Source organism: Dipodomys spectabilis, unplaced genomic scaffold (genome assembly GCF_019054845.1).
Source record: "Dipodomys spectabilis isolate Male_0828 unplaced genomic scaffold, ASM1905484v1 ptg000241l, whole genome shotgun sequence".
Classification (NCBI taxonomy): domain Eukaryota; kingdom Metazoa; phylum Chordata; class Mammalia; order Rodentia; family Heteromyidae; genus Dipodomys; species Dipodomys spectabilis.
Genome location: NW_024870918.1, coordinates 3,860,529 through 3,873,154, shown reverse-complemented (window position 1 = coordinate 3,873,154; position 12,626 = coordinate 3,860,529).

Genomic DNA, 12,626 nt, shown 5'->3' with positions numbered 1-12,626 from the left:
CACTTAGGCCCTGAGTTCAAGGCCCACAACTGACCAAAAAAATAATTCCCCCCCACTGGGGCTTTTTTTTTTTTTTTAAACCTGGGACTGGGCATCGTCACCATGCCCAACGTAGTGGTTCAGATAGGGTCTTGCTTGACTTCTTTTGTCCCAGTTGGCCTCCAACTGGTCCCCCTTATAAGGATTTGGGCAAGGAAAGAACACGCAGGAGGAGGTAAAGGTGAAGAAAGGAAAGTTTATTGGGGTACGCTCCCGGGCCAGCTCCCTGGTAGTGATGGAGAAGTTGCCTAGAGTCTGGTTGTAGCAGGGTTTATATCGCTGGGGTCAGCAGGAACTTTCAGCAGGTAACTTGTTTTGCGGGTTTGAACAGTTTCGGGCTAGTGGCCCCGAAGGACTGGGCGGTTGGGACAGGTGGTGTATGATTGGGACAGATGCCTCTGCCCTCCAGTAGCCTGTCACCCCTAATCTCCACCTTCCAAGTAGCTGTGTTTCCGCTGTAAGCTGTCTCCAGTGGCCCCGCACTAACTTCTGAGAAGAGTTCCGCCTTAGGCATTGACATTTTTAGAGCTTTTGGGTCACTTTGGTAGGGTTCTGGCTGTAAAGACTGGTTAACAAATCTGCAGGCCCCAGTGCAAAGTGGAAATCCAGGGCAGTTTGAAACTTGCTAAGAATGTCAAGTTAGTAGCGATGGTATAGTAAGGCAAGCCGCATAGTCAAGCTTCCCGTATCTGACATTGACCTTGCTGGTCATCCTGATGGTTGAAAGAATCCATCCCACCCATCCCAGGGCACCAAGGCAGTCATGTACAGGAGGAGAGGTTTATAGGAAGGTTTATTAGTGGGGTCATCTTGCCCATGGGAGAGGAAGAAGTAAGGCATCTACCCTTATCCAGGGGGAGCTTGTAACCTCTGGGAGGTACTCTGCATGGGCAGGTAGGTCTGGGGGACAGGGGGAGGGGAGAGTGGGAGGGGCCAGCTACCCTGGCTGGAGCTCTAGGGCCGGGAGGAGCTCACATCTGGGTGCAGCTGGAGACTACTACAAGCTGTGGAGGGAATGGACCTGAAATGGGGAGAATGCCAACAATGGTGAGACCCATTACAAGCAAAAACGTCTGGCTAGGCCTTGGCTATTCCAGCCTTCTCTGCCCGGGTGTCTGATGTGAAGGAAGCCATCTTGGATTTCCAGCCCCAATGCAGCCTCCTTCCTGATAGAAGAGAGCATGAACTACCCCAGGTGAGACCAATAGCAGAACTCAGCTGAATTCAGTTCAGGTTACAGAGTTAATCATCATTCCTTACTCAAGCAAACCTCAGCAAAGCTCTTTGTGGCCAATGGGCATTGTTTTAGGGCCACTAAGGATGAGGTTGGTATTCTATTCTGCAGTCTGTGACAGAAAGGAGGCAAAGGGCTGCTAGTGGGTAAACACCCAAAACAATCTAGATCCTCTGCTTTTGTGCTAGGTGCGTGCAAGCTCCCCGTACACGCCCCCCTCTCCCCCCCCCCCCCCCCCCCCCGCCCCATCGATTCTCACAGCACTCTGGATTTTTGTTCTCTTTACAGGAGAAGTTATTGCAGTCCTGAGGGCAAGCATGGGTCCCACTGCTCTCCAATCCTATGTGGCAGAGGCAGAATTTAACCTGGGTCTGATTGATTCCAAGATCCACAGAATACACCTTCATTGAAACAGGTTAGGTCTAGGGCAGGTGTGCACATCTTGAAGGGATCTGATGTAGTCTTCTCAAGTGTCCTCACAATATTGCAGTTGAGATGACAGGGGGATGAGTACCATGCAAAATACCTTGAAGGGCCAGGTGCTGGTGCCTCACGCCTGTAATCCTAGCAATTCAGGAGGCTGAGATCTGAGGATCAGGATTCAAAGCCAGCCCAGGCAGGAAAGTCCATGAGACTCTTATTTCCAAAACTGGAAGTGGTGCTGTGGCTCAAAATGGTAGAAAGAACTCAGGACAGCACCCAGGCACCGAATTTGAGTCCTGCAACCAACCAAAAAAAGACCTTGAAGGAATCATATCACCACACTGAGAATTTCTCTGCATGGGCTGCCTTTGAACATCAATTCTTCAAGTCTTGGCCTCCTGAGTAATTAGGATTACAGGTATGAGCCACCAGCACCCAGCTCTTACTTTGGTTTTCTGAAAGGGGTCATGCTGAAAAAATAATGCAATGATTAGTAGGAGTGGCCACCACTTAGTTATGTGTATACTATCTCAGTGAACTTCAAAACTGTGATCATCTGGGGGTATGTATAGGAATGATCTTACCCTCCAGGGAACAAGAATTAATTTCAACATTAGCCTAAGCTGAAGGCAACCAGGGAGCTGAAACCGTTCTCCCTATGTGTCAGCTTGCAAAAACAAAACAAAAAGACTTTCTATTTATATTATGCATTGTGATGAATTTCCTCACTGGGCCTTTCTGGGTGTCATCAAGGGGTGAGTGTGGATTTAGGTGTGAGCCTGGTGTCTGTTTGTTGCTGTGCATGATAAACACATCATTCTTGATCAGCCATGAGATTAGGGTAGATGCTAAATTGGCCTGAAGAGAAATAGTGCAGTTCCCTTGCTCAGAGGACATACTAGAAGGAAGCAGTATAGATTAATGTTTGTGAGCACAAGCTACAGAATTGGAGAGAGTGAAGCTCAAGTTCCAATCCTGCCTCTTAACTTGTGATGCTGGGCAGATTGATAAACTTCCCGAGTCTCAGCTTCTTGTGTATGTATAAAATGAGTTGCTGTAAGGGCTGAAAGTGAACTTAGTGGTAGAGAACTTGCTTAGCCTGGGTCAGTTCCCCAGACCACCACCACCAAAACAACAACAACAACAAACACTTCCATATCCAAACAGACTAAGATAGGGTTAATAACCAAGGAGGATATGGAGCCAAAGAGTAAGATTTAGTCAGGTGTAAAAACAAATGAAGTACTTTGATTTGTACAACTGAATGTGGTTTCATAATTTTCATAATAAAAATGGCTGACCATTGTACCAAGAGGGTAGTGGAGTTGGAACTCAGGTCCTTGTGTTTGCTTGCTTGGGTAGCAGTCTACGCTTCCAGCTGAGCTTTTTGCTGTTAGTTAATGATGGAGTCTCTTAGGTTTTTCTATCTAGGCTGCTCTGAACTTCAGTCCTGTAGATCTCTGCCTCCTGAGTAGCTAAGATTACAGGCATGAGCCACTGGGTCCCAGCTTCCCCTTGTATGGTATGAACATCATTATTCTAAGTACCTGCAACACATATCACCTAATTTAATGTCTGCTATTTGTAAAATTTCTCACAATCACTTTTCCCTGCTGCTATATAGCCTTCCAAATGATCGATGCTAATAGATTCATGAGCATAGATTCTGGCCGTTGTAAATAACATAAAGGCAACTAAGTAGCTTAAGGAAAGGCAGAACTTAATGGAAAAATACTTGTTCAGTGAACTGCAAGAACCACACAGGGCTGGGGACCAGAAACCTGATGTTACCAGACCACTTCATAGCTCATTTTCCTTCCAGATTTCTCCATATCATGAGGACATGCCACCTGCAACTATGAATACCAATCATATGCCTCGCTACAAAATGAGAGGACAATCTTTTTAGCCAGGAAAAAAATATCTAAAGAGGCCTTTGGGATTAGATCATTTGTTTATCCTTAATCAATCATTGAATTAGGAGCTGGGATATAATGGTCATTTCTGGGTTGATTTTCCACTTCTTTAATGAAGAGAATGAAAGGATAGAGTTTGTTAATAATAGAAAAACAGTATCTATAACATAGAACTGAATGAAACCATCCATTGTCTAACATTTAGGTTGTATTTCATTGTTTTACTGTTTAAATTAATGCTTTCAAGTGTATGTAAACTTCTCTTGGACTTTTGTTTTCCTCATAAGAGAAGGGAAATCTTTATTGTTTACCTAAGAACTAAGTGTTTAGGCAGGATAGGTAACTTACATTAGCCATATTTTCCAACTGGGGAAGAGAGGCTTAGGGAGTTAAATGGTTCATGGATGGTGAGTCAGCTATGAAGATGCACTGACTGGAAAGCTAGAAACTGGAAAAAAAAAATGTGTACAAGAACAGCTAGGTTTGTTTTGTTGGTTAAACTCAGTTCTAAGTCTAGCTAGCAGGATCTTTGTTTAAGGCCAGCCTGGGGTTGGAGTGGTAGGGAAAGTTCATATGACGCCATCCTGATTAATGACTAGGTGTTGTAGTGGCATGCATCTGTCATTCCAATAATACAGAGAAACACAAATAGGAGGATTGCAGTCCAGTCTAGCCCTGGCATTTAGTGAGACCTATCTTGAAAATAACCAACACAGGCCCGGGATGTAGCTCAGAGGCAAAATGTTTGCCTTGCAAGCAAGAGAAAAGATGACAAGATAAAGGGGAAAAAACAATTAAAAACAAGAAGAAACAACCCAACAAGGGCCTGGAGAAGTGGTTCAAGTGGTAGAAAACCTGCCTAGCAAGTGTGTGGTCCTAAGTTCAAACCACAGTACTACCAAAATTAATTGATCGATTAATTGAAAAACAGAAATAATTGGTTTTTGTGAGGACTACAGTCAAAGAAGAAAAGAAAGATCAAATACCTTCCATTTCCCAACAGAATATCTCCTTTATTATTATTTCCCTGACAGCTTACAGTCTTCCTGACCTTGGCTTTCCCACTAGAAAATTCACAATATTCAGGAGCCAGTGGTACTTTCTCCTGTCTCTACTTGCAAGAAAATCACTGGGCCTCTAGTAAAGTCTAGTTGGTGCTAACAGTGATTTATTACACACCCATTTCTCCAGATGGCCCTACTTATGGAGATTATTTTTGCTGAAAAGAAAAATCTATGGGATTCTCCGCCCCCTCATCAGGTTATAACAGGTTTGCAATTCACTCCATCAAAATAGAACCAGACACTTGACAGAGTTCCCTTAAGAAAGAGAGAATCACACACACAAAAAAGAAAAAAGAAAACAAAACCCACGTTCCACCTGGTAAATAATTGTCAGGGTTGCATTCCTGTGCACTCAGGCACAAGTTCAACTCTGTGCAGCATACAGCTGTGAAAACGGCTAAGCCTAATAGGACCACATGATATAGGATCTGTTTTAGATACATCACATTGCAGCCTGTTGGGGTGCTGTTGAATCATGGACTTGCAAATCATCCACAGTCTGATGAACGGGACAGATGTTAAGATTATTATTCCAAGTGTGAAGGGTTAGATGGACACAGGCTGCTCTTTCTCTGTAGGAGTGAAGGTAATAATTTCCCAAAGTCATCTGCAAATGCTGCTCTGAGTTCTCTGCCTTCTTCTGAAAGAACAGGTTCGGAAAGGCTTGTATCAACCATGTGATGGAATGTATGGAGATGGGAAAAGCATTCCAAAGGGAAAAGCCAGCCAACCGAAGGATTTATTGGAGTTAATATGCAGCAAGTTGATTTTGGTGGGCGACTTTGCATTGTGATCTTTATCCAGCAGGAACTGTTCCAGGTGGTGCTTTCTACTGGTCAAACATACTTCCTGCAAAAGCCTCTTTCTTCTGCAAGCACAGGTATTGTGGGAAATCAGGATTTGGGAAGCAGAATTCAAATTAGGACTTACCAATTGAAATGTCTTCAGGGGTTGGACAATGGTTAGGTGTTAGAAGCAGACTGGGCTGAAGACTGGACAGGCATTTCAATTGATATTTTCGTCAAAAGTTCTAGCTCACCAAATGAAATACTTCTGGAAGGGGCTTTGGCCTGTGTCTCAAGCAGACATGTGTCACTACTAGAAGACCTTTAAGCCTTTGGCCTTGAGAGCCGTGTAATGCTAGTTTATGGGAAGAATGCACTTGTATCCACTGAGTCAAACTCTTACATTCACCTCTATGTTAGGAAGAGGCAGAGTTCAACATTACAGATTGTCTCCATTCTCCAGGAATTCAAGCCTTTTTATTTTTCTAGTTTGGATGTGGGTGCTGTCCCCGGAGCTCTTTTGCTCAAAGCTAGTGCTCTACCATTTTGTACCACAGCACCACTTCTGCTTTTTGAGTGGTTAATTGGAGATGAGAATCTCATGGGGACTTTTCTGCCCAGGCTGGCTTTGGACCACATTCTTCAGATCTCAGCCTCCTGATTACAGGCATGAGCCATCTGTGCCTCTTTCAAACATACTTTGAGAGCTGGGAATGTTGTTTGGTGGCAGAACCTTTGACTATCATGTGAGGAGCTCTAAATTTGATTCCCCTCACTGCTTATATAAAGGCAACTGTCAGTGTCAGCCAAAAATCATACAACTACTAGGGTGCAAGATGATTACTAACCTTTATCTAGGAGGGTCCAGAAGAGCCAAAGATGAGCAAGGCTTACACGTGGCCTAAAAGGATAAACATCCAGATAAATGGAGAGTAGCACCCTAAAATCAAAACAGTACAAACAAAAAGCCCAAGAGGAGTGGTGTATTGTGATTGGCTTTTACTGACCCTGCCCCCTCCCCAGGTCCCCTTCTCCAGATCTGCTTCTGGTCACTCATTTTCCTCTTACCCCATTCTACGTGGCTTCTATATCAGGAACTGTAAGCTCTTTCTAGAGCCCCAATTCTCACGTGGATCTCCACATGTAGCTAGAGCCCTTCGAGTTTCCTATCCACACATGAATTGGCCTACCTCTAGGACAATTACCCTTGGTTCTAAAGCACCAAGGCATGTTAGTTCAATTTTCAAGTAAAGTGGGTAATTCTAAACGCTTGATCAGATTTTGAAGATGACCTTCAAACTACAACCTGTTTGCCTTTGATGTCATGCTGGTTGCTAGCTGCTTGTGGCAATTGCTAGCAGGGACTAATTGCTTAGCCTCTAAGGTGGGGCCCATTATTTAAAGATAAGCTAACTGTAGCTGAGAGGTGTTAAAGATAACATGTTCAGAGTCATACAAGTAGCAGAGGAGTTATAAATTCAAATCTCAGCCTTCTGTGTGTGGAAACTGACTAAACCATCATAGCCACTAGCAATTACACAACACTACTTCAAAGCATTCATGTGTAAACACACACACACACACACACATACACACACATCACCAACATCATCACTGGCCTGTCTTTGAAGGTAAGCATCCTCCTTCTCCTAAACAAAACATCCATTTGGTGTGTGAGTTTGTGTCACTGGCTCTTCAAATAGTATATCATGTTTATAATATGAAAGTCACCTGGGGCAACAAAACAAGACAAAATGGAACACAGAGATGCCTCAGCCCACCCACAGAGATTTGGATGCAATCATTTGGCTTTGGAGATCTCTCTAGCTGATTCTTTTGTTCCAGGAGGCTGAGAACAGAGGCAGTTGATGTGACTAAGAGTTCTACTACCATGGGCCGGTAATGTACCTATGTGAGCATTTTCTCATCTATAAAGGATATCAATGATATTCTTCATGGAGATGGTGTGAAGATTAGTTGAGATGAACACAGTGATAGGCAGTCATGTTTGGTCCCTAACTCCCAACCCTAAAAGCCTCATTGATTCCCAATCCAATTGAAGATCACAGCTTTCCATTTGGTTACTGTTTTCTGCTCAGGTCTCGGATACCACAGATTGGAGGAGAGCTAGAAAGCCATTTCTGGCACCTTCCTCTTTCAGAGAAATGTAAAGACATCTATCTGTCTTTCAGAGCCTCACATCTGCTATACTGAGGTGAAGCAATTGGGATAAAGCTATCAGTGTTTTGGTTTGCTTTTTGTCAGTTGTGGGGCTTGAACTTAGGGCCTGGGCACTGTCTCTGAGCTCTTTTGCTCAAAGCTAGCACTCTACCACTTTGAGACACAGCCCTACTTCCAGTTTCCTAGCCATGAATTGGAGTCTCACAGACTTTCCTGCCCAGGCTGGCTTTCAACTGCGAACCTCAGATCTCAGCCTCCTGAGTAGCTAGGATTACAGATGTGAGTTACCAGCACATGACTCCCCTTTGGTTTTTCAGTTTATTTTTAAAGCAATATGAACAGGAGAGAAGATGTCTCGTTTAGGATATTTATTCATGATAAAAACAAACTGCCCTGATCAACAGGGTGCTAGCCAAACAGATCTCCCTGCACCTGCAGGGAGATGCAGCAGAATGGGTGTCACTTTGCACCACCACGAGTTGCAATGTCAGCCTGGTGGATTCAGATCAGTGATTCCTCCATTGCAAAGCCAGGGACTTCAAGGACATAGCTGTGAACATGAGGGAGTCTGTTAATGACATCTAGATAGGGTAAAGGCAGCCAGGAAGCTAGTGGTCCAAGAATCCCATCATATTGAGAGCACAGCTGTGTGTCAGTGTGGCTGTGTGGTCTTCATTCACTCCTCTGAACCAGAGGAGTATATATGAGGACACATGCGGGTTAGAGCATGTGTTCCTTGGAATTGCTGTGCATGGGGACAGAAGCAATGAATGTAGAGGGCCCAGCATGGGCCCTTGGCTCGTGGATTGTTGCATTCTGGATAGATGGGCACTTTAGTTGTGACTTTGCCATTCTTCCACAAAGTGAAAAGAGCTTGCAAAGAGCTTCTTCCTTCTGCCCTGGAAATTTAGATCCATGGCACAATTCATGCTAAACCATTACCTCATCCCTTCTCTGAATCCTCAGTCACAAGTGAAGGGAATTGAGATACTGAGATATAAGATAAAGGATATAAAATGACCAAAAGAAAAAGTGCTCTGGGAGCAGCAGGCTGTTGCTGGGGCAGGGAGAGGGGGAATACAGGACAGTTCCTACACCTCTGATCTGTAGGCTCCAGTGAGCACTAGGCAACACCCACCCAGGCTTATCAACCCAGCCGAAAGGGATAACCTGCTTGAGCTAGGGGATAAGGACCTTGCATTTAGCTGGAGATGACTAATCTTGTTATTCCTAACACTAAGAACCCACCTCGTGTTTCAGTACCAGTAGTAAAATTATTCTCGTTGGAGGCAGAAAACGCTGGATTTCAACCTTGTTTTTGCCTTACTCGTTGCTCGAACTTGAATGTGTCAGTGGCTCAGTTACTTGAACTACAAAAGGGCGGTTACAACTACCTCCTTTTTGTCTCATTCCCAGGGCATTTGGGAGAATGAGTAGGGTCCATCTATGCAGCCACACAGAACCATCTATTCTGTCTTGTAAGAGTGACCTGCCTGTACTGACTGTCATTTTCATTTGGACTCACTATCTATTACTGTTGTCTAGTAAGATCAACAATATTGAGATGATTGGAGAGCTTGGGGGGCCACAGTTTGCAAACTAAAGGTTATAATTTGGAGGAGAATGTGATAGTAATGTGGACTTTGTCTTAAAAATGATTACTAGACTAGGTTTAGAGATTGAACTCTAGTACCTCAGTATTATGGAGCCAGCATGGAATCATCCAGTCCTCAGTTTTTCTAGTCTGTACAATGGGTGGTCCATTGTCCTTTTTTTTGCCAGTCCTGGGGCTTGAACTCTGGGCCTGAGCGCTTCCTTTGAGCTTCCTTTGCTCAAGGTGAGTGCTCTACCACTTGAGCCACAGTGCCATTTGCAGCTCTTCTGAGTAGTTTATTGTAGGTAAAAAATCTCATGGAGTTTCTTGCCTGGGTTGGCTTCGAACTATAATCCTCAGATCTCAGCCTCCTGAGTAGTTAGGATTACAGGTGTGAGCCATTGGTGCCCACCCACCCTCCACTGTTTCTTAATAAGGATGAGTTTTGGAGTCCTTCAGGAAGATCTCTAATGGTAGAACTTTCATTTTCTTTCTTGTTGCATTTTCAAGGCCTGAAAAGGAGTTTACCCTGAGGAATGTATCAATACATTCATACATATTTTATTAGTAAATGAAACTTTTTCAAAGTTTACAGGCCTGAATGGACTCTTAAATCCTTATGCAGTATAGGGTAGAAAACCTGATGTCTAGCCTAGAAAATTCTTCCTAATCATTTTACCAAGAAACCTGGGTAAGAACCCTCAAGAATAACTCAACCAACTCCCACATCCCTTCACATACAGTTGCAAGATTTATCAAATAAACATACAGAACTTAAATAAGAATTTCAAATACATAATGAATAACTTTTTTTTTTTTGGTCCGGTCGTGGGGCCTGAACTCTGGGCCTGGGTGCTGTCCCTCAGCTCTTCAGCTCAAGGCTAGTGCTCTACCACTTGAGCCACAGCACCATTTCCGGCTTTTTTCTTTTTGCTTATGTGGTGCTGAGGAATCGAACCCAGGGCCTTGAGCATGCAAGGCAAGCGCTCTACCACTGAGCCACCTTCCCAGCCCATGAATAACTTTTGTAGTCTAAGTCTATTACAAGCAATATTTGGTTGTTTCAATTTATATAAAGATAACCATATAAGGCTAAGCAATCTATATGGTTATATAGATTGATGGTTTAAGGTCAGACAGCTACACTTTAAAATTGGCCCAGATTTTTTTTTTTTTCTGTCAGTCATGGGCCTTGAACTCTAGGCTTGGGCTCAGCTCCTGAGCTCTTTTTGCTCAAGGCTAGCTCTCTAATGCTTTGAGCCACAGTTCCACTTCCATTGTTCTGGTGGATAATTGGAGACAAGTTGTGAGACTTTTTTTGCCTGGGCTGGCTTTGAACTGTGATCTTCAGCTCTCAGCCTCCTGAGTAGCTAGGATTACAGGTATGAGCCACCAGCACCTGGCACTGGCCCAGATTTAAGAATCACACAGATAATCTGGGTTTGAACCTTGACCCTGGGTTTGTGATGTACGGAAAATTGCTCATCTTCTCTGGGCTCCATAACTAACCCAGCTACCAAGTAGATAGAGTTGGTGAGAATATTAGAGACGATACCGGCATGATGCTTAGCATCATACAACATTCAAGTATTCTTACTATAGTGTATGGGATCAGTGATTCTTTTTTGTTTGCTTATTTTTGTTTTCGTTGGTTGTGGGGCTTGAACTCTGGGCCTAGGTGCTGTCCCTGAGCTCTTCTGTTCAAGGCTATGCTCCATCACTTTGAGCCACAGCACCACTTCCGGTTTTCTGGTGGTTAATTGGAGAGAAGAGTTACACTTTCCTGTCCAGGCTGGCTTTGAACTGAGATCCTCAATCTCAGCCTCCTGATTAGCTAAGATTACAGGTGTGAGCCACCAGTGCCTGGCTTGGCTCAGTAAGCTTGGAGAGGAAAATTAGGTGTCAATGAGACCTTGGTCAAGTTACTGCTAACTAGCATATTGAAATAACCAAGATTGGGGCTGGGAAGGTGGCTCAGTGGTAGAGCACTTGCCTTGCATGCCTGAGGCCCTGGGTTCGATTCCTTAGCACCACATAAGCAAAAAGAAAAAAGCTAGAAGTGGCCCTGTGGCTCAAGTGGTAGAGTGCTAGCCTTGAGCTGAAGAGCTGAGGGACAGCGCCCAGGCCCAGAGTTCAGGCCCCACCACTAGACCAAAAAAAAGAAAAGGAAAGAAATAACCAAGATTATAGTTCGTAGTTCTGGGTAGATCTGGGCAAAGCTAGAATGAATGCTGACCTTTCATCCAACAATACCTCTATGTCTGTAGAAGTAAAACCTCCTTAGAAGTCAATAGATTATCCAGAATAAATAAAGGAAGGAAGTGTTTCATTTCGTCCATTATGAAACATCACTTGCTTAACTGACTCTTCTAATGTCAAACATAAATATTTGCTCAAGTTTTATGCACAGATGTAGGGGCCATTACTGGACCAAGAGGAATCCTTCGATCCTTACCTGCTTTATCACTCTTCTAGGTTAAAGGCATTCTTTATTTCTAGATCTGTTATTGTTTTCCTCCCTCGCCCCAATTTACTTTATTGTTATTGTGGAGGTGATGTTCAGCAGGTTTACCTTTACATACATCTGGAAATAAGTACATTTTCTTTCACATAGTGTCATCTGTTCCAAAGCATTCTTTCCCATTTCCTCTCTCTCTCTCTTGTTATTTTCTTGATATATTTAGTATATCTCCTCTAATTAAAAAAAAAAAAAAAACAGAAATGGCAGTGAATATAATGTACAAGTAAATGAAAAGATAATTTTCCACAACTACCTTTTTGGGCAAAATCTTTCTCTTTTTTTTTTTTTTTTTTTTTGCCAGTCCTGGGGCTTGAAACTCAGGGCCTGGGTACTGTCCCTGGGCTTCTTTTGTTCAAGACTAGCACTTGACCACTTGAGCCATGACGCCACTTCCAGCATTTCCTGTTTATGTGGTACTGAGGAATTGAACCCAGGGCTTCATGCATGCCAGGCAAGCACTCTACCACTAAGCCACATTCCCAGCCCTTGGGCAAAATATTTACATAAATTTATTACATTTAAAGAGATATAACTGGAAAATAAATCCAATTTTCAACTGAGCAACTCTGAGAGCAAAATATTTAACATGTTAAGCCCCTTTTGGTTATTTCATGGCTTCTGCATATTTTGATTGGTGACATATATGATGTGTCGGGCACTTTTGTAAGTACTAGGACCATCAGCGAACAGCATAGCCCCAAATCTCTTTTACACAGACAAATACGGACATGCTAAGTGAATTAGTTAGGATATTGATAATAAATGCTATGGGAAGAGAAAAGGAAAATACATATATAATGATATGTGAATGGCTTGGGTGGCAGTTTTTAATAGCATAGGACAGTGGCCCTGTCAAGGCAGCATTTGAG